Source organism: Pseudophryne corroboree, chromosome 8, assembly GCF_028390025.1.
Source record: "Pseudophryne corroboree isolate aPseCor3 chromosome 8, aPseCor3.hap2, whole genome shotgun sequence".
Lineage (NCBI taxonomy): Eukaryota > Metazoa > Chordata > Amphibia > Anura > Myobatrachidae > Pseudophryne > Pseudophryne corroboree.
The window spans coordinates 1,749,216-1,776,586 of NC_086451.1; the positions used below are offsets into that span (position 1 = coordinate 1,749,216).

The following is a 27,371-nucleotide window of genomic DNA, read 5'->3' on the forward strand; positions in this document are numbered from 1 at the left end:
TTACATTTCAAAAGGAGATAAGTGCAATAAAACAATATCCTCCTTCCTGTCACCCAGACAACGTTTGGTATCAGATTAACATTCACTATTGATAAATTTATCACATAGCTTCAAAATACAAATGTTTCTGTCTCATTCACATCTCCAGGCAAACCCAGTGTTTGAGATGACTCTCTCCGCAGAGTGCGCACCTGTCTCTCGCCACACTCCATCGGACTGACTGGAGGGGGAACAGTCTCTGAAGGCTCATCTCCTCTCGTCAAACAAGCGATCCGGGCTCCAGCACTCTGATTTGGGGCACGAGTCTGAGGTGCTTGGGATGCAGGACAGTTCATCCTCAGATGTCCAATTTTCCCACAGCCGTAGCACTTCTTCTCCAGTCGTGGCACCGATTATCTCTGATCTGTTGCAGGGACGCTGCGGTGCGGTTGCTGGCCAAGAGCACCCGGGTTGGAAGATGCTTGTCTTTGGGGGTGATGATCTGAAGAGGGGTGTCCCCCTGGTGGTACAGTCTTTTGGAGCTGGCTGCTGGCTGGGCGCTTCTGCCCCCGTGGCCGAATTGCCACATATTTGTCGGCTAATTGGGCAGCCATTTTTAAGCTGGGTGGCTCCCGATCTAGCACCCACTCCTTCACTTCCGGGTCGCACCTGCGGTAGAACTGCTCCCTGCAGATAAGGTCGATCAGTGCGTCCCATGTAGTGGCTTCCGAATCCTTCACCCACTTCACCACGTACTGCCGCAGCTGGGTGGCGAACTGCCCATGGGTGCTGCTAGGATTCTTGGGCAAGTCTCTGAACTTCTTCCTGTAAGACTCTGGAGTGATGAAGAATCGCTGGAGGAGGGCCCGTGAGACTTTGTTGTAGTCCCCACAGTCCTCCGTGGCCACTCCTCGATAGGCCTCCAATGCCTCTCCATGCAGAGTGGGCACAATGTGTCTCACCCACTCCGACTTGGGTAAATCGTGTAGTTTACAAGTCCTTTCAAAAACTTGTAAATGTCCATCAATGTCCCCATTACTGTCTGCAAACTTGGAAAACTGAAAGCGTCCGATCTGTGTACAACAGCTGACAACGGCTCCCGGGGTACCACGGCCTGTGGTGCCCGCTCATCACGCCACATCTGGATGATGATCAAGCGCTCTTGCTCCGTTGCCCTTTCCTCCAATTCCGCTAGCCGATCTGCTAGGGTATCCGGGCCGCCCCCCATGGGACGTTGGGATCCTGGCCCTGCTAGGGATTGCTGGGAAACATTGCTGCTGTGAGAGAGGGCGGAGCTTGTGGGTCTCACCGGTTCTGTACGAAGGTCCACTGTTGGGCCGTCCTCTCCGATGCTGACGCCGTCAGTGCTTTCCACCTCCGCCCGATGGGACTCCTCCACGCTCATGAGCGCCGCCTTCATGACACTTCTGGACGCGTTGAAAGGGATATCCACACTCTTCTCCTGGCACACGATCTCCAGATCATCCTTGGACATTCCGCTGAATTCCGCCATCTTGTGCGTTCTCCTGCGCTGCAGTTACTCCTCCCCTGAGTAACTCGACTTCTCCAATCGGGTGATGAAAAGCCGCCTGGGATTATCCCACCGCTATGCCACCAATTTCTGTAACAGTACGGTCCCATACGAAACCACTCGCAGCTTTCGCGTCCCGTCTCCTGCGCACAGATTGGAAGGTTAGGTCACACGAGGCCTGACCACATAGGGATTCCCGCTTACCGTCAGTAACCGCCTGTTACTGACTCCACCCACTGCACTGTGGGCGGGTTTATGCTGCCACCACCAAACTCCTAACCTGCCGTGGCGTTTGGAACCACGGTTCTGCTCTGTATGTGCCGACGCACTGCCTTACCAACCTGTGTGGTGTTGACGAATCCCCACTAGCCGCTTGCTAGGCCTCTACCGGTAGCTGGCGGAAGGTGGAACTTGGAGACGTTAGGTGCTTCCCTGGACAGCCGGAGGACGGGGCTATGTTTGGCATAACCCTGTAGGTCACAAGATGAAGCAATCTTCTTGAGGCAGCTGTTTATTTGCTCAATAATAGCCTTAAAAAAGACTCATCCCTATTGCTAGGGGCAACAGCATACAGCAAGATGTTCCAGCAGAATAAGATGGTACAACTACAATCTGGAGGCACCCAGTCCTCCTGTTTATGTCCATTTTCCACACAGTACCACAGGGGGGTAAGCCCTCCCTTTCTTCTCCAACCAATCAGGTTATTTTACAAAATACCAATAAATAAATTACATTTCAAAAGGAGATAAGTGCAATAAAACAATATCCTCCTTCCTGTCACCCAGACAACGTTTGGTATCAGATTAACATTCACTATTGATAAATTTATCACATAGCTTCAAAATACAAATGTTTCTGTCTCATTCACATCTCCAGGCAAACCCAGTGTTTGAGATTACAACAGGAAAGGCTACAATACAAACAGTCTTCCTTCCTGCATCTGCCATTCAGGGTTCGTATATCAATTAAATCAGTTACATGAAACAGGTTCCAAGCCCAGAACTACTTTACATATGGGATAAGGAGATTCCTGTGAGTAACATCTCTCTCTCTCTCTAAGGTACTTACACATCAAAAGGTTTTGTCATTCACACCTCTCTGCTAGGACAGGGCCATTAGCATGACATTTCCTACTGACAGGAGATGATTATTCAGACATTGATAAGAGTAAGTGCATTTTCCCCTTTAAAGTACAGATAATCATATCTTGAATATAAAATAAATACAGTTAAACATGTAATCCTACAATTGTGCACAGAGCACTACATATGACATGTTAAAACACATCATTAAACAAACTTTTAAACAGTTCGTGCCCAGCGCCGTAAGTACGTTTAACAGTGACGCCAAGCGCCCATTGTCCCTTAATATGGCGCCAGCCACGAGGGTTAACCCCTTCAGTGCCGCAGCGGCCATTGTCCACATGGGCTGGGGTCTCTCTGGCCACAGCAGGGTCCTTGTTGCCACAGTCATCTGGATCGCCTGTCTTTGACGGCGTGGCTGTTGAAACCTCTATCTTAGAAGCGAGAGGATTTTTGAAACAAGTAATCCAAACGATGCTTAGAGCAAGAAAGCCTTCTTCAGCTCGTGTGTATCATAGAATGTAGCAAGCCTGTTTTCATTGGTGTGCTGGAAAAAATTTGAATCCAAGATCTTTCAAAGTATCCAGGATTTTGGATTTCCTTCAAGCAGGATTGGATAAAGGTTTGAATGTGGCTTCCTTGAGAGTTCAAGTATCAGCGTTAACTGTATGGTTTCAGCGAAAGATTGCTGATTTACAGGATGTACGTACTTTCAGGGAGTTGTACATATTCAACCTCCATTTGTTCCTCCTGCAGCTCCCTGGGATTTGAATTTAGTTCTTAAGTTCCTCCAGGGTCCTCCGTTTGAACCACTTAAGAGAGCAGATCTTAAATGGTTATCGGATAAAGTACTTTTTCTAATGGCAATGGTGTCAGCCAGAAGAGTGTCAGATTTGGGAGCGTTATCGTGTAAGTCTCCTTTCCTGAGTTTTTTTCCAGACAGAGCAGTTCTCAGAATGAGATCTGGTTATCTTCCGAAGGTGGTATCAAAGTTTTACCTGAATGAAGAGATTGTAGTCCCAGCTTTTCAGGTATCGGGACTTTCTGCGGGAGAAGCGTCGCTGGACGTAGTCCGAGCATTAAGAATCTACATAGATCGTACTAGTGCCATCAGGAAAACAGATTCTCTCTTCATACTCTACGGATTTCATAGGAGAGGTTGGCCTGCTCGTAAACAGACGCTGGCGAGATGGCTCCGAATGGTAATATTAGAAGCTTATTCTCATGCAGATCTCCCTACTCCGGCTAATATCTCTGCTCACTCTACACGTAAGGTAGGTCCTTCATTGGCAGCACAACGTGGTGCTTCAGCAGAACAGATATGTAAGGCAGCCACATGGTCTTCCATAAACACATTCATCAGACATTATGCCTTGGATACTTTTGCCTCTTATGACGCAGACTTTGGGGCGAAAGGTCCTCCTGTGTAATCACTAAAACTGGCTTTGGGAATCCCAATGTTATCCTGTGGATAATCCTATGGACCCAGCCAGAGAAATAGATGTTATGGTAAGAACTTACCGTTGATAAGAGAAATCACGTTATGTCCATAGGGTTCCCGCCCTGATGCACCTGATTTGAGGATCTTGACAATCACTTAACCTCTTCCCTCTTGTATGGAAGGGTGTGTATGTGTGTTCTTATCACCTGAATAGGTTTCTACCTGATGCTCCTGCCTATAATCGCTGTGGAAAGAACTGATCTGACTGAGTCAGTGGGCGGGACTATATGGTGAAGCCCCGATGCATCCTGGGAGGCCAGAAAGCTTGTGACCGTGTTGGTGCCATTTCCGCTGTCAGTCAACCAAATCCCAATGTTATCCTGTGGATACCTGTGGACATAAGAGAAATCACGTTATCAATGGTAAGTTCTTTACCATAACGTCTATTTGTAGCGCTGCAGTCAGATAGTCGCCGCCCATAGGGAAGTGTATTTTCGCTGTGCAAGTGTGCGATCGCATGTGTAGCAGAAAAGATCTTGTGCAGTCTCTGCGCAGCCCAGAACTTACTCAGACGCTGCGATCACATCAGCCTGTCAGGTCCTGGAATTGACGTCAGACACCCGCCCTGCAAACACTTGGACACGCCTGCGCTTTTCCAACCACTCACAGAAAACGGTCAGTTGCCACCCACAAACGCCCTCTTCCTGTCACTCTCCTGGCGATCGACCGCGCAAATGGATTCTTCGCACAAACCCATCACTGAGCGGCGATCTGCTTTGTACCTGTGCGATGCACCTGCTCATTGCGGTGCATACAAAGTTTGGACCTGATCACCCATTGTGTGGTGACGCAGCCTAGCGATCAGGTCTGAATTACTCCCTCTGTTCTCTACTGTGTGAGGAGGAGGATGTACACAGTGAAAGGGGTGATGAATCGGACGATGATGATGAGGTGGACATCTTGCCTCTGTACAGCCAGTTTGTGTAAGGAGAGATTGATTGCTTCTTTTTTTGGTGGGGGCCCAAACCAACCAGTCATTTCAGTCACAGTCGTGTGGCAGACCCTGTCGCTGAAATGATGGGTTCGTTAAAGTGTGCATGTCCTGTTTATACAACATACGGGTGGGTGGGAGGGCCCAAGGACAATTCCATCTTGCGCCTCTTTTTTCATTCTTTTTTCTTTCATTTTTCTTTGCATCATGTGCTGTTTGGGGACAATTTTGTTAAGTGCCATCCTGTCTGACACTGCAGTGCCACTCCTAGATGGGCCAGGTGTTTGTGTCGGCCACTTGGATTGCTTAGCTTAGTCACACAGCGACCTCGGTGCAACTTTTTGGCCTAAAAACAATATTGTGAGGTGTTCAGAATAGACTGGGAATGAGTGGAAATTAATGTTATTGAGGTTAATAATACTGTAGGAGCAAAATTACCCCCAAATTCTGTGATTTTAGCTGTTTTTATGGTTTTTTCAAAAATCATCCAAACAAAAACACGAAAGTGAAATTAAAACTGTTGTGGAAAAAAAGCACAAATGTGAATAGTTGTAGCCAAATTCAAAGTTTATATTGATAATGGCAGAGCAAGATTACAATAAAGTGACAGTCAGCATGCACTTACAAGTAATTACAAGGGAGCTCCATCTGCCTCTCGAACATGGCATAGATGGCCCCTAATATTGCATTTTACAAAGAATTACTCCACCCAAGCTTGGACCAATCACAGCAGGCCTTGAGGCCCATTCCTCCTTATCGAACACCATCTGGTCCTGGGTGGGCACATGACACAAATCAGCAAGACTAGGGTGACTTAGCAAAGTAAAGCAAGTTCTTGTCACGTACCTACATTCTTTGTCAGCAAAACATCTTACATAATAATGTCTGTTACGTATTACATGATATTAAAAAGTCAGAATAGATTCTATACATTGCTTAAATTTCCTTAACAATTCTCACCCTTTTGATAATTTTATTATCACACATATATAAAAACATAAACTAAAAGGTAACAATGGCAGTACTACTAATGCTAAGAAGGTGGTGTGACTGTGACTGGGGATGATATAGCCACAGATGCACCTGGGCCTACCCTGACTCTGTTGCCACACCCCGCAGTCAATTGGTACCTGCAGGTCAAAGTCTTGTCCTGTAGCAGCCGCTTTTCCCGGGCGAATTAGGTCCACCCAGTACTCTGATGCCCCCAGGTTTTGTTATGTGACAAAGTACCAATTGAGACAGGATGTACGCAAGAGGAAGAACTGACTAAGTACTGCCTCGCGGTTGCTATTCTGCTAAGCATTCACACACCTTTATTGAAGCATTCACACACCTATCTATCTAGCTGTAAGAATAATAACAGCAGCCAGAGGTGCACTAGGGCACAGAGACCACTCGGTGAATTCGCTGGAATCGGAATGACTGACTCGTCGAAATCACTTCTCGGGATAAACTCCCTCTGGGGTGGTGTCCAAACTGTCAAAGTGCACCTGCGGAACCCTCTTTCAGAGATGATGTCTTCCACCCAACTCTTAAAACAACTGAGGGGTCTCTCAGAAGAGATGGGCAGTTGGGCTAGGCCGTCAGACGGTCATCTCTGTGGCTGTTATTATTCTTCCTATTAAGCGAGCGAATCCACATTTTTCCTGAAATGAGAAATACAGCACATTAATAATTTCCAAGCGATCAAAAGAAATACAATCAATCCTATCACTACCACTATGGGTTTCATTAAATCTGATAATAGATTGTTAAACCATACACCAATTGTCCCCATCCAGGAGAAGGGATTCCATCCCTCCTTGGATATGTCTCTGGCTTGTTTCTGTAATTCCTTTACTTTATTCATGTGCTCTTCTATGGGGTCATGTGAGTCCTCAATTCAGGTACATCATTCCTCCCATATAACAGCACACGTTCCTCCCTCCATAGCTAACAAGTAAATGAGAGCCATCCTATTTTGTAGGGTCACCTTCCTAATTTGAGCCATTTCTTCATTGATAGCATGGATGCCACTTGTGGTCTCATTAATTATCCCATCAATAATATTCGCATATTTATTCAACTTATTTGCTAATTCAATTCCCCAGCCTGTCCAGGCAGGGACCACATCCAGGCTTTATCTGCTGCAGTAAACAATTCTCTCTTGTATCTAGTCTCTCTAGGGCTTGTTTCTATCATATTGGTAAAAGAGATGTTCTCACGCTGTCTTATGGCTGGCACAACTCTTCCTATAGTGCAGTTCCCCCATGCTCCCATAGGAAGCCATGAGTATGCCCTATTTCCACAAATATAGTATAGGCCTTGCTTCAGCACCCTAGGGATTATCTTACCATGGTTTCCCAACCAGCTCTGAAACCATACCATATTATTGTGCACTTGGGTCTTACAATCCCAATCATCCTCATCCGTCTGGTTAGGAGAGGCACACCTAGGGGCACAAAGAGCTTTCATATTTGCACACCAACATTGATTGTTACAGTTACCGTTCACCTTGTCACATAACGTTTCATTGTATTCCATGTTAAACACTAAGGCAGCATTTTTACAATTTGTTTCTCCAACGTATACCTTAGGTAAGTTGACTAGGTGACCTTTTAGTTCGGCCACGTGGTTAATAAACATAAGCCCTATACACATAGTGGGCAGAGAGATTATACCAGCAATTTCTAAATATATTCCTAGGTCTGAAAGAGCATTGTGAGCAGTGTGATTTATGTCTATATCAACATTATAGCTATAATCTGTGAGGTTAAGATCATTCATCGAGATAGGGATACCAATCAAAGGGATTCCTTTATGGTTAGCAGGAACATAAGAACAGATCCAACAGTCAGTGGCGTTCAGCTCCTTAGCTGTCTGCTGATGTAGAAGCCATATACTGTAGAGTTCTTTTGCTTTTCTGCTTTCACCTGCACACACTGATGATATAAAGTACAAACAAGCAGGCAGAAAAACAAGTGTATCTTAACAGTCCATTCAGTTCTCTTCTCCCCGGTGGCCCCATGCTTTTAGGACCAGTTTGCATCATTGACCTGAAAGTTAATTTTCTTACAGTGAGAAGCGTACTTTCCTCTCCACCTTGACGGAGGTCACTGTGGTCAATAGCACCTGGTATGGGCCATCAATTCGGGGTTCCAGATGTGTCTTGTGGATCTGGTAAAGAAGAAAACACTTTGCCATGCAAATTAGTCAGTGGCTTATGAAGCTGAACAACGTAGTCAGTAAGGGAAGCGTACTGTCCATGTAATTTGAGTGGCAGCCTGCCAAACAGTATCTCAAATGATGAAAGTCCATGTTATCCCTTCGGGGTATACCTCATTGCAAAAAGAGCTACTGGTAAAGCTTGTACCCATGTAAGTTTTGTTTGCTCACAGATCTTAGACATTTATTTTTTTTAATACGCTATTTGCTCTCTCAACCGTTTCATGTAGGCCATACCTGCACATATATTCAGATATCAATTTCTTTGCTGTTACTGCAGCCGTTACCTTGGCAACAGGCCACGCCTCTATCTACAAGGAGAACATAACCATTCTGTTATAAAGTATTTCAAACACTGTGCAAACCAAAATTTAGCAATCATATCAATCATTCCCCCTTTGGAAACATATGAAGGGAGATGTGCACACAATCGACCATCCTCATGTTTCCAAACAATATTTATTTATTTGCAACCTGCCTTCCCCCATATACCAAGCGTTTGGGGATCTGCCTGATTTTGCAGGGTAATTAGAGTATCCATTGACATACTCTCTCTCTTGAGAACATGGGCTGCTCCACTGTCCACCAGATACTCCACTGAGTAAAAAGGCATTTCAGAGAGGGTCAAGTGGACAAAGGCATCACCCCCCTACTCTCCGAGTGTTAGGAAACGAGTACAATGTTACAAATTGAGACCCTGGAACTCTGTGGAATGTGTGACAACTGGGGAGTTCCAGTACTCATGAGTGAAGCTGCGGTCAGTATGAATGACCGCAGCAAGACCTTTTCTAACCCTAACTCCATTACTCCTCCCAGTGGTCGGATGGTGCCTGAGGTGCTAGTCTTCTGCCCAAGGCAGCCGCGTTTGAATGGGCGAATTAGGTTCGCCCAAACTCCGATGCCCTCCAGTCTTACAAGGTTACAAGGCACCACCTGAGACTGCGAGTGAGGGGAAAACTAGCTACAGCTAAGGAGACTATACCATGAGAACTAAACAAACAAGTTATGTGCGGCGCTGCCGCCAGTACAAAAACACAAAACTAAGGCTAGTGGGAAGACCCACAAAATATGACACTGTAGTTACCAGGCTAGTAAACAAAAGTATAACACTCTAAATTAGTACATAAGAAATCCTGGCATACAAACAGAAATATAACATACAATACATGAACCGAATGCAGCTAGTGGGAAGACCCACAAAATATGTCACTGTAGTTACCAGACTAGTAAACAAAAGTATAGCACTCTAAAGTACATAAGAAATCCTGACATACAAACAGAAATATAACATACAATACATGAACCGAATGCAAACAGGAATGAACCACTGCTGTGGCTCATAACATCAAGATGACTGGTAACACTGGAAGCCCTCCCTGTCAGGCGCTATCCTGCCCCCCTTTTTGGAGCTGGACAATTTCTTACAATGTGGCCCTGTTTCACACAATTGTAGCACTTCACATTTCTGGGCTCCCAATTGTTCCTCCCCCTAAACTTACCCCTCTGGGGGTTGCTGGTGTGTCAACTACCATCACCCTCTGGACCATTTTCTCCTGTACCTCCTGTATATTTCTCTGTCTTGAGCTGGCTAAACTCACTTGTACCAGGCATGAACTGCTCTCTAACAAGTTAGGCTGAGGCTTGAGGCAAGCGATATTCCTCAGCCCTTTCATCTCTCTCACCTTGGGTTATTTTGGGAGTGATGACAAGCTCACCTTCCACTCCACACAAAACCCTTCCTCCCCCTCTTTCTCATCTGACTGTACCTCCCCTCCTTGCTGATTTGCCCCTCCTGTTCTTGTTTCTGATGTAAAAAAAAATACTTTGGGCTTTTTGCTGTCTTTATAAGATTCTACCATCCACCTACTCCAAGCTGCCTATTCATTTGGCTCAGTGAATTTTGTTTTATTTTTTGTAGAGGGTTGCCCAGCGGGATAATTCAAAGGTTCCCTCTTTTGGGATCCCACAATCCATCCCGCTAGTCAGCCTGCCCCACTTGGGTAAATGCCGGCTGACCCATTTGCCATATTTCTTACTCACCTCCTCCTGTGGGGTACGAGGAGTCTCAGGACGTCCATTACTCTGATTTGGTGATCAGCCAAATCCACGTTTGCTGTGACTGTTTCCCATAGCCCGGCTATGGTGGAGGGGACTCTTGCACCCCTCTCTCAGTTTTTCACAGCACTATATTCTATGGCTTTTGGCTGTTAGGGGAAGTCCCACACAGCGAATCCCCGCTTTTTGGTCCCTCTAAATTTTCCAACAGAGCCAAATGAAAATCAGCAAGGCGAAGATGCCAAACAATATTTGTCCTCTAATGTCCTCTAGGTTAAACCATGCAAGTAAGGGATTATCTAAGTAAGAAGTATGATTTTTCATGAGACACAGAGAGACGCCAGTCTGCAGCTTCAGGACACGCCCTTCAGTGTAGCGAGAAACAGACTCAAACCAGTGTACACAGAGCTGTCAGATAGCAGGCCAGGAGGTAATCAGAGATTATATCGCTCCTGTTCTGTGGGGAGAGCCACAATCGGTTGCCCACAGACCGGTATTGACAAGCAAGGGTAGACCAGCAGAGAAACTACTCTTCACCAACACTTATCCTTATATTTGTCCTTCCACTATGCAGACAATGTTAATGACAGTTTACGTGACAGACTGAGAAGATAGGAAACATTCGTGTCTGAGGACGATAGGGTCCTCTTACTTTTTATTCCACTGCCCCCAGCATGCTTGGGGCAGCACAATCATTCAGCCATAAAGGGCCTCTCTCGTGCTGATGTGGCAATGTGCCAGCATCTACATACACTCACACATACATATCCAAACAGATATTATAACATAAAACAACTGTTCAGGTTCTTGGGATCTGTACTCACGATAGTGGGACGGAGGGTCTTAGGAGCGGAGGAGGGGAGAGCAGACAGAGACACAAATGTTCTCACCTTTTTTGAATGGCGCCAATCTGGTCTCCAGTCCTCCGTTCCTGTCCTGATTCCGTTCCAATCGTTTTCAGATCCCGGGTTTCGGCACCAAATTGCTGTGGAAAAAAAGCACAAACGTGAATAGTTGTAGCCAAATTCAAAGTTTATATTGATAATGGCAGAGCAAGATTACAATAAAGTGACAGTCAGCATGCACTTACAAGTAATTACAAGGGAGCTCCATCTGCCTCTCGAACATGGCATAGATGGCCCCTAATATTGCATTTTACAAAGAATTACTCCACCCAAGCTTGGACCAATCACAGCAGGCCTTGAGGCCCATTCCTCCTTATCGAACACCATCTGGTCCTGGGTGGGCACATGACACAAATCAGCAAGACTAGGGTGACTTAGCAAAGTAAAGCAAGTTCTTGTCACGTACCTACATTCTTTGTCAGCAAAACATCTTACATAATAATGTCTGTTACGTATTACATGATATTAAAAAGTCAGAATAGATTCTATACATTGCTTAAATTTCCTTAACAAAACCAAAACACGAAAAGTACCCACCGCACATCTCTAATCCTAACCATGGCACACCCCTGGGCGTCTGGCAGGAGAGACATCTCACCCTCTACATGAAGACCTCCAGGTTACTGCTGCTACATTTCACAGCTCTGGGTGCCCAGTCTTCCTGCTAATAATGATATTCTCTCTCTCTTGCCATGTCTCTCTCTCCCTAAGTCTCTCTCTTTGTCTTGTTCCCTCCTCATGTCTCTCTCTCTTTATAGAAATATCCAGCACCTGCCGTGCTCATAAGCAGTATATGTTTGTAACATGGTGGCACGCGGAGACTTGATAAAGTTCAAAAAGCTGCTGTTTATTTCAATAAACAGAACCTTTTTGCACTTTATCAAAACTGAGTGCCTATATATATATATATATATATTTCTGCTGCGGGGTGTTAGGCGCCGCGGTCCAGGCTCCCTCCCTGCCCGGCGCCTAGCAACTAGGGACGCAGAGCGCGCTGAGCCGCCGGGTCCCTAGCAACGCTAGGACGCCGTACGCGCTGAACCGCCGGGTCCCTAGCAACACTAGGACGCCAGGCGCGCCGAGCCGCCGGGACCCTAGCAACGGGGACGCCACGGGTGGACCGCGTTCCCCGTTGCAGGGTGGATTAATTAAGTGTGCACACATGTTCTCTGGTCGTACAGCAGGGCAGCTGCACGACATTTCTTGTAATTAGGCTCTGTACTCTGATTGGAGGACTCCCTGCTAAATGCCTTCTCAGTGCCTCACACAGACGCCGGTGATAGCTTCCTGCATGCTGCTCATGTTTGGTGAACGTCTGTTCCTGGTCTGCTGTGCCCGGTCCTTATAGTTCTCTGAGTCCCTGAGTCTTGGTGTTTGGTGTCTCATTCCAAGGAGTTCTCCTGGTCCTCATTCTCCCGTGACAGTCGTTAGAGGAGCTCGCTTGGTTTCGTGAGTGGCGGCTCTGCCGCGTGTTGCGGCCTAGGCCGCTTTATATTGTTTTCTGATTTTGGAGCATTTGCGGAGGTATCCGCTTCCACAGTCCTCTCCGGTACTCGGCGGTGCCGTGTAGGAGAGTGGACAAGTGGAGTATTTTGGTTGTTCTTTTCCCTGGCGGTAATCCGCGCATACTTTTAGTTTTAGGTTTGTTAGTAGCCCCTGGCCTTGTTGTTTATTTAGAGGGCCCCTAGTTATCACCCTGTCTCAGTTCACTCTTTGTCTCTCATTAAGACCTGAGGGGGCATCGGAGTTGGGCAGACGTAATCCGCCCTTCAAACGCGGCTGCCATGGACTCAAGCAACCATAGTCTCGCAAGAGTGTACTGACAGCACGGGCGAGACAACGGAGATATGGTGCCAGAAGCTATTCCCATTCCATTTCCCTTTCCAGCATTACGTTCTGGTATTCAGGTCCTTTCATATAAGATCACCCCAGACGTGAGTATTAGAATCATAACACGGGGAACACTGGGCTCCACAAGTAATGGATAATGGGGTGAAGAGTAGGATCTTGATCCGAGGCACCAGCAGGCTCAAAGCTTTGACTGTTCCCAGAATGCATAGCGCCGCCTCCTATATCACCCCGCCTCCCAGCACAGGAGCTCAGTTTTGTAGTTGGTGCTGCAGTAAGCAGGCACATAACAGAGGAGCTGCTCCAAGCAGCCCTAAAAAGATCTTTTTTTCTGAGGGAAAAAAGTGAAGACTTCAAGGGCAGCAGCAGTGTTACATGTCAGTGGACATTCATGGCTGCAGCTCCTGGTCTACCGAGCGGCGCTTTACACTCCCGAGCCCTGGTTGCCGGGTAACTACAGCAGTAGGCTCCGGTTTTCTTGTCAGGCACACACGACGGGGGCTCTCCGGGATCGCGAGGCCGCGCTTCGGGAGGTGGTGATTGGGACCCGGTCTTTATCGTGATCCGGCGCGGTCAGTGGGAGGCGGGCTACTTGCGCTGGCGGTGGACACTGTGGCAATACAGGCGATCCCACTAGATCACCAGGCATGGGACAGGTCAGGTTTTCTCTATAAACCATTTTATTAGAGCCCGCAGTACCTGGTGGTTTTGCCTGCAGGGGGATTGAGCTTGGACCTGAAGCCCCTCCCCCAGTCCCAGGGCGCCATTTTCTGCAAATGTTCCCACCCTGGAGCTGCATATCTGTCTCTTCCTCACTCCCTGGCAGTGTCTGCGGCGCCATTATCCCTCAGCTCACTGTTCCTGGGACTGCTTGGGCAAATTCTCCTTTTTAAAGCCGGTCATTTCCATCTGCTTGCTGAGTTTGTCACACTCGGATTTTCGTCCCGGCTTATCCACCTGCTGCCGGTGATTTCCATCCTCTGGGTGAATTACAGAGAGACCTCGGCTCCGGTCACGGCTTTGCTAACTGCCGCCGGTGACCTCCGTCAGCACGCTGCTGATCAACTGCTTCCATCCATTCAGGGATAAACACACTCTCTCCTTCTGCTGCATTATTCAGCGTTGGGCACTGCAGGGACATACGACCGAGGACGCTCGGTAGGGACCAGCCCACGGAGAGGTATTTATGCATACAGCAGTTTTGTTTGTTGCCACACTCAGACTTCCTATTACGGCCTCCGTTTATTAACATCTGTTGTTCAGCTGCTTACCTGATTGTGGATCCGCATATGGACATTCAATTTGATCTGCTTCCTCATTAAAACCGGAGGACATTATACAATTTTAAGTTCAAGGTGTTTCTGTTTTATATTTTACTATATTGCACTATAATATTGTTTTTACGTGCTTAATCAAAGCTATCTATATAATAAAACATTTCTACATTCTTACATGTCAGCTCCTAATTAGCATAAATATGCTCTTACACATTGCGCAGCCACTCTCTTTCTTATCCTTTTTAAAGCCGCCTGGTTGTCAGCGCTGTGCCTTTACATGACACTTAACTATTCTAACTGCCTTTTTTTAGTCAGTGTTGGTTAAGAAAGAGTGCATTTAGTCAGGGTTTTCTAGTACAATTACCCTGTGATATACATCCAGTTCTTACTGTGTACTGTTATATCTATTGTTATATAGCTGTGTAAGCTAGTCCAGTGCAGTATTATTGTCAGTAATAACCTCTGCATTGTACAGACTGTGACTATCTGTGTGTGCATTGATAGCTGAGTGGTGTCCATCTCGTGTCTTTCACTCAACCTGCTATCCCTATATTCTATAACCTGAGGGGGCTTGGTGCGTCAGGTTTTATATTAATATAGGATTTTCACAAAGATATACTGTATTACATATTTTTCTCTGTGATTTAGTCACCATATCTCTCCTTTATCTCTGCTGGTGCTGACTACTGTCGAAGTCAGAAAATATTACAACACATACATTACGTACAAACACCATATAGATGGCCTCCGTGTGCGTACGTGTTCGGCTGTGATTGCACATATTCGCAAATTGCGTATGGTCGCTCCCGCGGTCCAGTGCAATAGAGCGTGGTATGAGTAATTACAGTGGAATTTGTACTCTCATGGAAAAGCCACAAAGACATATCATAAATCTAATCTATATATTGTATAAATCCCACACTGTCTGCTTTTTCTTCTAAATAGCATGAAGATCGGTCACACATAAATTAAAACTCAGAGACTAAAAATAAGAATTTACTTACCGATAATTCTATTTCTCGTAGTCCGTAGTGGATGCTGGGGACTCCGTAAGGACCATGGGGAATAGCGGCTCCGCAGGAGACTGGGCACAAAAGTAAAGCTTTAGAACTACCTGGTGTGCACTGGCTCCTCCCCCTATGACCCTCCTCCAAGCCTCAGTTAGGATACTGTGCCCGGACGAGCGTACACAATAAGGAAGGATTTTGAATCCCGGGTAAGACTCATACCAGCCACACCAATCACACTATATAACTTGTGATCTAAACCCAGTTAACAGCATGATAACAGAGGATCCTTTAGAAAAGATGGCTCACTACAGCAATAACCCGATTTTTTGGTAACAATAACTATGTACAAGTATTGCAGATAATCCGCACTTGGGATGGGCGCCCAGCATCCACTACGGACTACGAGAAATAGAATTATCGGTAAGTAAATTCTTATTTTCTCTGACGTCCTAGTGGATGCTGGGGACTCCGTAAGGACCATGGGGATTATACCAAAGCTCCCAAACGGGCGGGAGAGTGCGGATGACTCTGCAGCACCAAATGAGAGAACTCCAGGTCCTCCTCAGCCAGGGTATCAAATTTGTAGAATTTTACAAACGTATTTGCTCCTGACCAAGTAGCTGCTCGGCAAAGTTGTAAAGCCGAGACCCCTCGGGCAGCCGCCCAAGATGAGCCCACCTTCCTTGTGGAATGGGCTTTTACAGATTTTGGCTGTGGCAGGCCTGCCACAGAATGTGCAAGCTGAATTGTACTACAAATCCAACGAGCAATAGTCTGCTTAGAAGCAGGAGCACCCAGCTTGTTGGGTGCATACAGAATAAACAACGAGTCAGATTTTTTGACTCCAGCCGTCCTGGAAACCTATATTTCCAGGGCCCTGACAACGTCTAGCAACTTGGAGTCCTCCAAGTCCCTAGTAGCCGCAGGCACCACAATAGGTTGATTCAGGTGAAACGCTGAAAACCACCTTAGGGAGAAACTGAGGACAAGTCCTCAATTCCGCCCTGTCCGAATGGAAAATCAGATGAGGGCTTTTACAGAATAAAGCCGCCAATTCTGATACGCACCTGGCCCAGGCCAGGGCCAACAGCATGACCACTTTCCATGTGAGATATTTTAACTCCACATATTTAAGTGGTTCAAACCAATGTGACTTTTTGGAACCCAAAAACTACATTTAGATCCCAAGGTGCCACTGGAGGCACAAAAGGAGGCTGTATATACAGTACCCCTTTCACAAACGTCTGAACTTCAGAGACTGAAGCTAGTTCTTTTTTTTTTTTTTTTTTTTGGAAGAAAATTGACAGGGCCGAAATCTGAACCTTAATGGACCCCAATTTCAGGCCCATAGACACTCCTGTTTGCAGGAAATGTAGGAATCGACCTAGTTGAAAATTCCTCCGTCGGGGCCTTACTGGCCTCGCACCACGCAACATATTTTCGCCAAATGCGGTGATAATGTTTTGCGGTTATATCTTTCCTGGCTTTGATCAGGATAGGAATGACTTCATCCGGAATGCCTTTCTCCTTCAGGATCCGGCGTTCAACCGCCATGCCGTCAAACGCAGCCGCGGTAAGTCTTGGAACAGACAGGGTCCTTGCTGGAGCAGGTCCCTTCTTAGAGGTAGAGGCCACGGATCCTCCGTGAGCATCTCTTGAAGTTCCGGTTACTAAGTCCTTCTTGGCCAATCCGGAGCCACGAATATAGTGCTTACTCCTCTCCATCTTATAATTCTCAGTACCTTGGGTATGAGAGGCAGAGGAGGGAACACAAACACCACTGGTACACCCACTGTGTTACCAGAGCGTCTATAGCTATTGCCTGAGGGTCCCTTGACCTGGCGCAATACTTGTCGAGTTTTATAAACATGTGGAAGACTTCTGGGTGAAGTCCCCACTCTCCCGGGTGGAGGTCGTGTCTGCTGAGGAAGTCTGCTTCCCAGTTGTCCACTCCCGGAATGAATACTGCTGACAGTGCTATCACATGATTTTCCGCCCAGCGAAGAATCCTTACAGCTTCTGCCATTGCCCTCCTGCTTCTTGTGTCACCCTGTCTGTTTACGTGGGTGACTGCCGTGATGTTGTCCGAATGGATCAACTCCGGGTGACCTTGAAGCAGAGGTCTTGCTGAGCTTAGAGCATTGTAAATGGCCCTTAGCTTCAGGATATTTATGTGAAGTGATGTCTCCAGGCTTGACCATAAGCTCTGGAAATTCTTTCCCTGTGTGACTGCTCCCCAGCCTCGCAGGCTGGCATCCGTGGTCACCAGGACCCAGTCCTGAATGTCGAATCTGCGGCCCTCTAGAAGATGAGCACTCTGCAACCACCACAGGAGAGACACCCTTGTGCTTGGTGACAGGGTTATCCGCTGATGCATCTGAAGATGCGACCCGGACCATTTGTCCAGCAGGTCCCACTGGAAAGTTCTTGCGTGGAATCTGCCGAATGGGATTGCTTCGTAGGAAGCCACCATTTTTCCCAGAACCCTTTCATTGATGTACTGAGATTTGGCTCGGTTATAGGAGGTTCCCGACTAGCTCGGATAACTCCCTGACTTTCTCCTCCGGGAGAAACACCTTTTTCTGGACTGTGTCCAGGATCATCCCTAGGAACAGAAGACGAGTCATCGGAATCAGCTGCGATTTTGGAATATTGAGAATCCAATCGTGCTGCCGCAACACTACCTGAGGTAGTGCTACACCGACCTCCAACTGTTCCCTGGATCTTACCCTTATCAGGGAATCGTCCAAGTAAGGGATAACTAAAATTCCCTTCCTTCGAAGGAGTATCATCATTTCGGCCATTACCTTGGTAAAGACCCGGGGTGCCGTGGACCATCCATACAGCAGCGTCTGAAACTGATAGTGACAGTTCTGTACCACAAACCTGAGGTACCCTTGGTGAGAAGGGTAAATTGGGACATGAAGGTAAGCATCCTTGATGTCCCGAGACATCATGTAGTCCCCTTCTTCCAGGTTCGCAATCACTGCTCTGAGTGACTCAATCTTGAATTTGAACCTCCGTATGTAAGTGTTCAAGATTTTAGATTTAGAATCGGTCTCACCGAGCCGTCCGGCTTCGGTACCACAACAGTGTGGAATAATACCCCGTTCCCTGTTGCAGGAGGGGTACCTTGATTATCACCTGCTGGGAATACAGCTTGTGAATGGCTTCCAAAACTGCCTCCCTGTCAGAGGGAGACATAGGTAAAGCCGACTTTAGGAAACGGCGAGGGGGAGACGTCTCGAATTCCAATTTGTACCCCTGAGATATCACCTGAAGGATCCAGGGGTCTACTTGCGAGTGAGCCCACTGCGCGCTGAAATTCATTGAGACGGGCACCCACCGTGCCTGATTCTGCTTGTAAAGCCCCAGCGTCATACTGAGGGCTTGGCAGAGGCGGGAGAGGGCTTCTGTTCCTGGGAACTGGCTGATTTCTGCAGCCTTTTTCCTCTCCCTCTGTCACGGGGCAGAAATGAGGAACCTTTTGCCCGCTTGCCCACGAAAGGACTGCGCCTGATAATACGGCGTCTTCTTATGTTGAGAGGCGACCTGGAGTACAAACCCCGATTTCCCAGCTGTTTCCGTGGCCACCAGGTCTGAAAGACCGACCCCAAATAACTCCTCCCTTTAATAAGGCAATACTTCCAAATGCCGTTTGGAATCCGCATCACCTGACCACTGTCGTGTCCATAACCCTCTACTGGCAGAAATGGACAGCGCACTTACTCTTGATGCCAGTCGGCACATATTCCGCTGTGCATCACGCATATATAGAAATGCATCTTTTAAATGCTCTATAGGCAATAATATACTGTCCCTATCTAGGGTTTCAATATTTTCAGTCAGGGAATCCGACCAAGCCACCCCAGCACTGCACATCCAGGCTGAGGCGATTGCTGGTCGCAGTATAACACCAGTATGTGTGTAAATAAATTTTAGGATACCCTCCTGCTTTCTATCAGCAGGATCCTTAAGGGCGGCCATCTCAGGAGAGGGTAGAGCCCTTGTTCTTACAAGCGTGTGAGCGCCTTATCCCCCCTAGGGGGTGTTTCCCAACGCACCCTAACCTCTGGCGGGAAAGGATATAATGCCAATAACATTTTAGAAATTATCAGTTATCATCGGGGGAAACCCACGCATCATCACACACTTCATTTAATTTCTCAGATTCAGGAAAACTACAGGTAGTTTTTCCTCACCGAACATAATACCCCTTTTTGGTGGTACTCGTATTATCAGAAATGTGTAAAACATTTGTCATTGCCTCAATCATGTAACGTGTGGCCCTACTGGAAGTCACATTTGTCTCTTCACCGTCGACACTGGAGTCAGTATCCGTGTCGGCGTCTATATCTGCCATCTGAGGTAACGGGTGCTTTAGAGCCCCTGACGGCCTATGAGACGTCTGGACAGGCACAAGCTGAGTAGCCGGCTGTCTCATGTCAACCACTGTCTTTTATACAGAGCTGACACTGTCAAGTAATTCCTTCCAACAGTACATCCACTCAGGTGTCGACCCCCTAGGGGGTGACAGCACTATTACAGGCAATTTGCTCCGCCTCCACATCATTTTTCTCCTCATACATGTCGACACAAACGTACCGACACACAGCACACACACAGGGAATGCTCTGATAGAGGACAGGACCCCACTAGCCCTTTGGGGAGACAGAGGGAGAGTTTGCCAGCACACACCAGAGCGCTATATATATACAGGGATAACCTTATATAAGTGTTTTTCCCCTTATAGCTGCTGTATTTTTAATACTGCGCGTAATTAGTGCCCCCCTCTCTTTTTTAACCCTTTCTGTAGTGTAGTGACTGCAGGGAAGAGCCAGGGAGCTTCCCTCCAACTGAGCTGTGAGGGAAAATGGCGCCAGTGTGCTGAGGAGATAGGCCCCGCCCCCTTCTCGGCGGCCTTATCTCCCGTTTTTCTGTGTATTCTGGCAGGGGTTAAATTCATCCATATAGCCCAGGAGTTATATGTGATGCATTTTTTGCCATCCAAGGTGTTTTTATTGCGTCTCAGGGCGCCCCCCCCCCCCAGCGCCCTGCACCCTCAGTGACCGGAGTGTGAAGTGTGCTGAGAGCAATGGCGCACAGCTGCAGTGCTGTGCGCTACCTTGTTGAAGACAGGACGTCTTCTGCCGCCGATTTTCCGGACCTCTTCTGTCTCTGTAAGGGGGCCGGCGGCACGGCTCTGGGACCTATCCATGGCTGGGCCTGTGATCGGTCCCTCTGGAGCTAATGTCCAGTAGCCTAAGAAGCCCAATCCACTCTGCACGCAGGTGAGTTCGCTTCTTCTCCCCTTAGTCCCTCGATGCAGTGAGCCTGTTGCCAGCAGGTCTCACTGAAAATAAAAAACCTAAAACTAAACTTTTCACTAAGCAGCTCAGGAGAGCCACCTAGTGTGCACCCTTCTCGTTCGGGCACAAAAATCTAACTGAGGCATCGAGGAGGGTCATAGGGGGAGGAGCCAGTGCACACCAGGTAGTTCTAAAGCTTTACTTTTGTGCCCAGTCTCCTGCGGAGCCGCTATTCCCCATGGTCCTTACGGAGTCCCTAGCATCCACTAGGACGTCAGAGAAATACAATGGCCTTTGTGGCCGGAGAGACTAACCAGCCACACGTGTAATGGCGGCTGCAGCGCTGAAGGGGTTAACCCGCAGTGCCGGCGCCATATTTAAGGACAATGGGCGCTTGGCGCCACTTTTAAACTGTGCACTTGCACTAGTCGCCATCTTTAAATGTATTGTGGGTGCTAGGCACCGGGTATTTAAAATATGTTTAATAATGTGTCATCTGTTATATCGCTGCGCAGTTGGAGAATGATGAATTGGTGGACAGGGCACTTGAGGAAAGTACAAGGTATTTTGTTTCTAAAAAGGCCTTGAAAATAGTTTGTGAGACACTTTTTGCATAGGAAGTCGTATGGTAATTGTCCTAGCTCCAGACTTGCTATGTACAAGCAAGTGTCAATTAGCCGGCCTCATGGTGGCCAAACATCTTTGAAATGCAAACGAAGGTGAAAGGAAGACTGTTTGTTGTGTGGCAGTCAGTCTTTCCTGTTGTAATCCCAAACACTGGGTTTGCATGGAGATGTGAATGGGACAGGAACATGTTAATCAGATTGTGTTTTCTGAATGCAAACTAGTGGGTTTCAGTTAACAACAGTTTGATCTAACATTTCCAAGGCTGCATTATCTAGGATGCAGATTTGGTTAAATTACAAGAACTTTGTCTGTGTGTGGCAGGAAAAGGAAATACCTTTTTGCACTTACTGTATATCCCTGTAAAATGTAATTTATTTATATTTTGTAAGATATCCTGATTGGATGGAAAGGACTGTGGTTTGTGATTTTACTGTATAAAAAGAGGAGGCTGTGAGCCTCCAGGTAGTATTGTACCATCTTATTCTGCTGAAACATCTGATTGTATGCTGTTGCCCCTAGCAATAGGGAGGAGCCTTTTTAAAGGTTATTATTTTGAGCAAATAAACATCATTGCCTCAAGAAGACTGCTTCATCTTGTGACCTACAGGGTTATGCCAACCATAGCCTCGTTCTCTGGCTGTCCAGGAAAGCACCTGACGTCTCCAAGTTCCGCCTTCCGCCAGCTACCGGTAGAGGCCTAGCAAGTGGCTAGTGGGGGATTCATCAACACCACACAGGTGTGGTAAGGCAGTGCGTCGGCACATACAGAGCAGAACCATGGTTCCAAACGCCACGGCAGGTTAGGAGTTTGGTGGTGGCAGCATAAACCCACCCACAACGCAGTGGGTGGAGTCAGTAACAGGCGGTTACTGACGGTAAGCGGGAATCCCCTATGTGGTCAGGCCTCGTGTGGCTTGACCTTCCATTCTGTGCGCAGTCGACGGGACGCGAAAGCGGCGAGTGCTTCCGTACGGTACCGTCCTGTCACAGAAATTGGTGGCATAGTGGTGGGATAATCTCAGGCGGCTTTTCATCACCCGATTGGAGAAGCCGAGTTACTCAGGAGAGGAGTAACTGCAGCGCAGGAGGACGCACAAGATGGCGGAATTCAGCGGAATGTCCAAGGATGATCTGGCTATTGTATGCCAGGAGAAGGGTGTGGATATCCCTTTCAACGCGTCCAGAAGCGTCATGAAGGCGGCGCTCAGGAGCTGGGAGGAGTCCCATCAGGCGGAGGTGGAAAGCACTGACGGCGTCAGCATCGCAGAGGACGGCCCACCAGTGGACCTCCATACAGAACCGCTGAGATCCACAAGCCCCGCCCTCTCTCACCGCAGCAATGTTTCCCAGCAATCCCTAGCAGGGCCAGGATCCCAACATCCCTGGGGGGGCGGCCCGGATACCCTAGCAGATCGGCTAGCGGAATTGGGGGAAAGGGCAACGGAGCAAGAACGCATGCTTGTCATCCGGATGTGGCATGCGGAGCGGGCATCACAAGCCGTGGTACCCCGGGAGCCGTTATCAGCTGTTGTATACAGATCAGGACGCATTCAGTTTGCCAAGTTTGCAGACAGTGATGGGGACATTGATGGACATTTGCAAGTTTTTGAAAGGACTTGTAAACTACACGATCTACCCAAGTCAGAGTGGGTGAGACACCTTGTGCCCACTCTGCATGGAGAGGCCTTGGAGGCCTATCGAGGAGTGGCCACGGAGGACTGTGGGAACTACGACGAAGTCACGAAGGCCCTCCTCCAGCGATTCTTCATCACTCCAGAGTCTTACAGGAAGAAGTTCAGAGACTTGCCCAAGAATCCTAGCAGCACCCATGAGCAGTTCGCCACCCAGCTGCGGCAGTACGTGGTGAAGTGGGTGAAGGATTCGGAAGCCACTACATGGGACGCACTGATTGACCTGATCTGCTGGGAGCAGTTCTACCGCAGGTGCGCCCCGGAAGTGAAGGAGTGGGTGCTATATCGGGAGCCACCCAGCTTAAAGATGGCTGCCCAGTTAGCAGACAAGTATGCGCCAATTCTGCCACAGGGCCAGAAGTGCCCAGCCAGCAGCCAGCTCCAAAAGACTGTACCACCAAGGGGACACCCCTCTTCTGCTCATCGCCCCCCAAAGCAAGCATCTTCCAACCCGGGTGCTCTTGGCCAGCAACTGCACCGCAGCGTCCCTGCAACTGATCAGAGATCATCGGTGCCACGACTGGAGAAGAAGTGCTACGGCTGTGGGAAAATCGGACATCTGAGGATGAACTGTCCTGCATCCCAAGCACCCCAGACTCGTGCCCCAAATCCCAGTGCTGGAGCCCAGATTGCTTTCTTAACCCGTGGAGTTGAGCCTTCAGAGACTGTACCCCCTCCTGTCAGTCCGATGGAGTGTGGCGAGGAACAGGTGGACTCTGCGGAGAGAGTCACCTGCATGGCTAAGAAGCCCCCACCAAATATGTGGCGGCACCTGCAGCCGGTCCAAGTGGGGTCCCTGCAGAGCGAAGGCTTAAGAGACTCTGGGGCCTCCATAACTGTTGTGAGCCCCCACCTTGTCGATCCTGCTGCAGTACTGCAGGGTTGCACTGCAAAAGTTACAGTGGCCGATGGGCTAGAGCGAGAAGTGCCCATGGCCAGAGTCTACCTCGACTAGGGAGCTCGACAAGAGCTAAGAGATGTTGCCGTAATGGATGGCCTCCCAACTGATGTCATCTTGGGGAATGATCTCGGTGGACGGGTCATTACTGCCTTTGCGAACGCCATCACCCGGAGTCAAGCAGCCAGACTACAGTCTTCATCGTCTCTGCCAGTGCAGCCCAGCCCAGAGGAAAAGACCACAGCAGCAAGATCAGCACATCTGCCCCTTGCCTCTGGTGGGCCTACGTCCCCTAGCAACGCAGAAGATGTCAGTTCCAGTTTGTTGAATCCTGTGGGGGTGCCCAGTGATGCTCCTGTCCCTAGTGGTTTGCCAACTCCGGCGGTGAGTATGAGTGACCACCCCGACCCTACCATGACTGACCCTCAACTTGACTGACCCCAACATTCCCCCTGTAGAGTGTCCAGACTTAGGAGAAAGTGAGGGCCGCAGGCAGGAGTTTAGGGAAGCTCAGCTCTCTGACCCATCCCTAGAAGGTATGAGGCGCCAAGCTGGCAGTGGCCTTGCTGGGATGGGGGCAGGGAGTGTGACCTGGTGGAAAGGGTTACTGTACCGGGTAGCCAAGGTAGAAGGGGATAGGCCAGTGCGGGAGCAAGTTCAACTGGTGGTTCCTAGGAGCTTTCGGGAGCAACTGATGTCAGTTGCACACGAAATCCCTTTGGCGGGACACCAGGGGAGGGACCGAACACTGAGGCGCCTGACACAGAACTTTTTTTGGCCTGGAGTGCCGGATGACGTCCGGACCTACTGTAAGTCCTGTGATGTATGCCAACGGCTTGGACGCCCCAGTGCTCGGGCTCCCCTGAGGTCTTTGCCAATAGTCGGGGAACCTTTCCAACGGGTGGCCGTGGACATAGTAGGTCCCCTACCTGTGCCCAGTAGATCGGGGAAGAGATACATCCTCACCGTGGTGGATTATGCTACCCGGTATCCAGAGGCTGTGGCTCTGTCCGCCATCACTGCGGAAAAGGTAGCGGACGCTTTGCTAGGCATATTTAGTAGAGTAGGTTTCCCCAGTGAGATCCTAACTGATCAAGGGACGCAGTTCATGAGTGATCTGGTCCAGTGCCTCTGGGTGAGGTGCGGAGTGCGTCAACTCCGCACTGCCCCCTATCATCCCCAGACTAACAGACTTTGCGAGAGATTTAATGGCACTCTGAAGCAGATGCTACGGGCATTTGTGACTTCGGAGGGGGGAGACTGGGAGCGATACCTGCCGCACCTCCTGTTTGCATATCGGGAAGTGCCCCAGGAGTCTACCGGATTCTCGCCCTTCGAGTTACTATATGGCCGCAGAGTCCGTGGACCTCTCGACCTGTTCCGGGAGTCTTGGGAGGGGGAGCTGATCCACCAGGATGAGTCCGTGGTGGAGTATGTGTTGAAGCTCAGAGATCGGTTAGAGAATCTCATGGGACTAGCGCAAGCGAATCTTGTGGAAGCACAGACCAAGCAGAAGACTTGGTATGACCAGGGCGCGCGTGCTCGGGTCTTTGGAGTAGGGCAGAAGGTGCTGGTTCTGGTGCCCACACGTCAGAACAAGCTCCAGGCTGCCTGGGCGGGACCATACACGGTTGCAAAATGCCTAAGCGACATCACCTACGTGGTGTCATTTGACAGCAATGGTAGGAGACAGCGTACCTACCATGTAAACATGTTAAAGGCATACCACGAGCGTGTGGAGTCGGTAGCCGCTGTGTGCTGCCTGCCGAAGGAGGAACCAGGAAAAGATCCCATTCCTGACCTCCTCGCGGATGCCAAGGGTGAGGGTGGTGTAGAGGAAGTTAGCTGGAGCAGTGAGCTTGGTAACCCCAAGAGGGAGCAGCTGGAGTCAGTGCTGCAGTCCTTTGAGGCCCAGTTCAGCAGGAAGCCCAGTCTGACTTCCCTACGTGCCCATCATGTAGACGAGGGTGAGCATAGGCCGATTTGGCAAACCGCGTATCGGGTCTCACCAGAGGCGCAGGCGAGTATCTACCAGGGGGTGCAGGAGATGTTAGCGCTAGGCGTAATCACACGCTCCAACAGTCCCTGGGCCGCATCCATTGTACTGGTTCCCAAGAAGGACCGGACAACCAGGTTCTGCGTAGACTACCGCCGGTTGAACGAAGTGACCAAATCTGACGCCTATCCCCTACCCCGCATTGACGCACTGTTAGACGAGTTGGCTGGAGCAAAATATATCTCTACGTTTGACCTGAGCAAGGGGTATTGGCAGATACCAATGACTCCCGAGGCTCAGGAACGGTCTGCCGTCCTTTGGCTTGTTTGAGTTCAAAACCATGCCATTTGGGATGAAGAATGCGCCAGCCACCTTTCAGAGTGTGGTCGATGACCTGCTGAAGGGGTTCAGAGATTTCGACCAGGCCTACTTGGATGATATTGCTGTCTTCAGCCGAACCTGGGAAGAGCACCTGAGGCACGTGTTGGTGTTAGAGAGGATTCGGTGGGCAGGTCTGACCATCAGGGCAGACAAGTGCCAAATGGGGATGTCAGAGGTACAGTACCTGGGACACCGTGTGGGGCGAGGTAAGGTGAAAGCCTGAACCAGCGAAGGTGGAGGCCATCCGCGACTGGCCCCGGCCCACAACCCAGAGACAGGTCCTGGCTTTCTTAGGGATCGCAGGGTACTACAGACGTTTTGTCCCTGACTTTAGTTCCGTGGCCAAACCCCTGACTGATCTGACTAAGAAGAAACTCCCCAAGATAGTTGACTGGACGACCGCATGTGAGTTGGCATTCCACTCGTTGAAAACTGCTCTAGTACAAGCCCCAGTACTGATGGCGCCGGACTATAATAAAAACTTTGTTGTACAGACTGATGCGTCACAGTACGGACTCGGGGCAGTACTGAACCAGGAGGGGCCGGATGGACAGGAGCACCCTGTGGCCTATTTGAGCAGAAAGCTGCTACCGCGGGAGGTGGGTTATGTCACAATTGGAAAGGAGTGTTTGGCTATTGTTTGGGCTGTGAAGAAGTTTCAGCCCTATTTGTATGGCCGCCATTTTACGGTGGTAACGGACCACAATCCATTGCGATGGCTCCAGCACATCACGGGGGAAAACGGCAGACTGTTGCGGTGGAGCCTTGCTCTTCAGGTGTATGACTTTCATATTATCCACAAGCAAGGCAAGGCTCATAGCAATGCGGATGGACTGTCACGTCAGGAGGAGCCTGAACCCCCAAAGAACTCCCGGTAACCTCATTAAGGACTGCGGGACCAGGGACCAAATCATTGGGACATGGGTCCCTGGTTGACCCGCTTGAATGGGGGGGAGGAGTGTGGCCGGAGAGACTAACCAGCCACACGTGTAATGGCGGCTGCAGCGCTGAAGGGGTTAACCCGCAGTGCCGGCGCCATATTTAAGGACAATGGGCGCTTGGCGCCACTTTTAAACTGTGCACTTGCACTAGTCGCCATCTTTAAATGTATTGTGGGTGCTAGGCACCGGGTATGTGAATGGGACA

General features: G+C 48.8%; 1 protein-coding gene and 1 long non-coding RNA gene across 2 annotated transcripts in view; one reads left to right on the forward strand and one right to left on the reverse strand.

The window, feature by feature from the left end:
• Positions 1-5,912: 5,912 nt before the first annotated feature.
• LOC134948058 (uncharacterized) lies at positions 5,913-11,695 on the reverse strand. The gene is made up of 2 exons (XR_010182899.1): positions 11,374-11,695; positions 5,913-11,268 (listed from the first exon to the last, which is right to left on the reverse strand). It is a non-coding gene; the product is annotated as an uncharacterized LOC134948058 (long non-coding RNA).
• A 2,412-nt stretch (positions 11,696-14,107) lies between these two features.
• The window catches only part of LOC134948059 (ficolin-1-A-like), a 137,908-nt gene continuing 124,644 nt past the window's right edge, over positions 14,108-27,371 (forward strand). The window contains exon 1 of the mRNA XM_063935819.1: positions 14,108-14,216. The gene's annotated coding sequence lies outside the window, so the exon portion shown is untranslated. The remainder of the gene's footprint in view (positions 14,217-27,371) is intronic.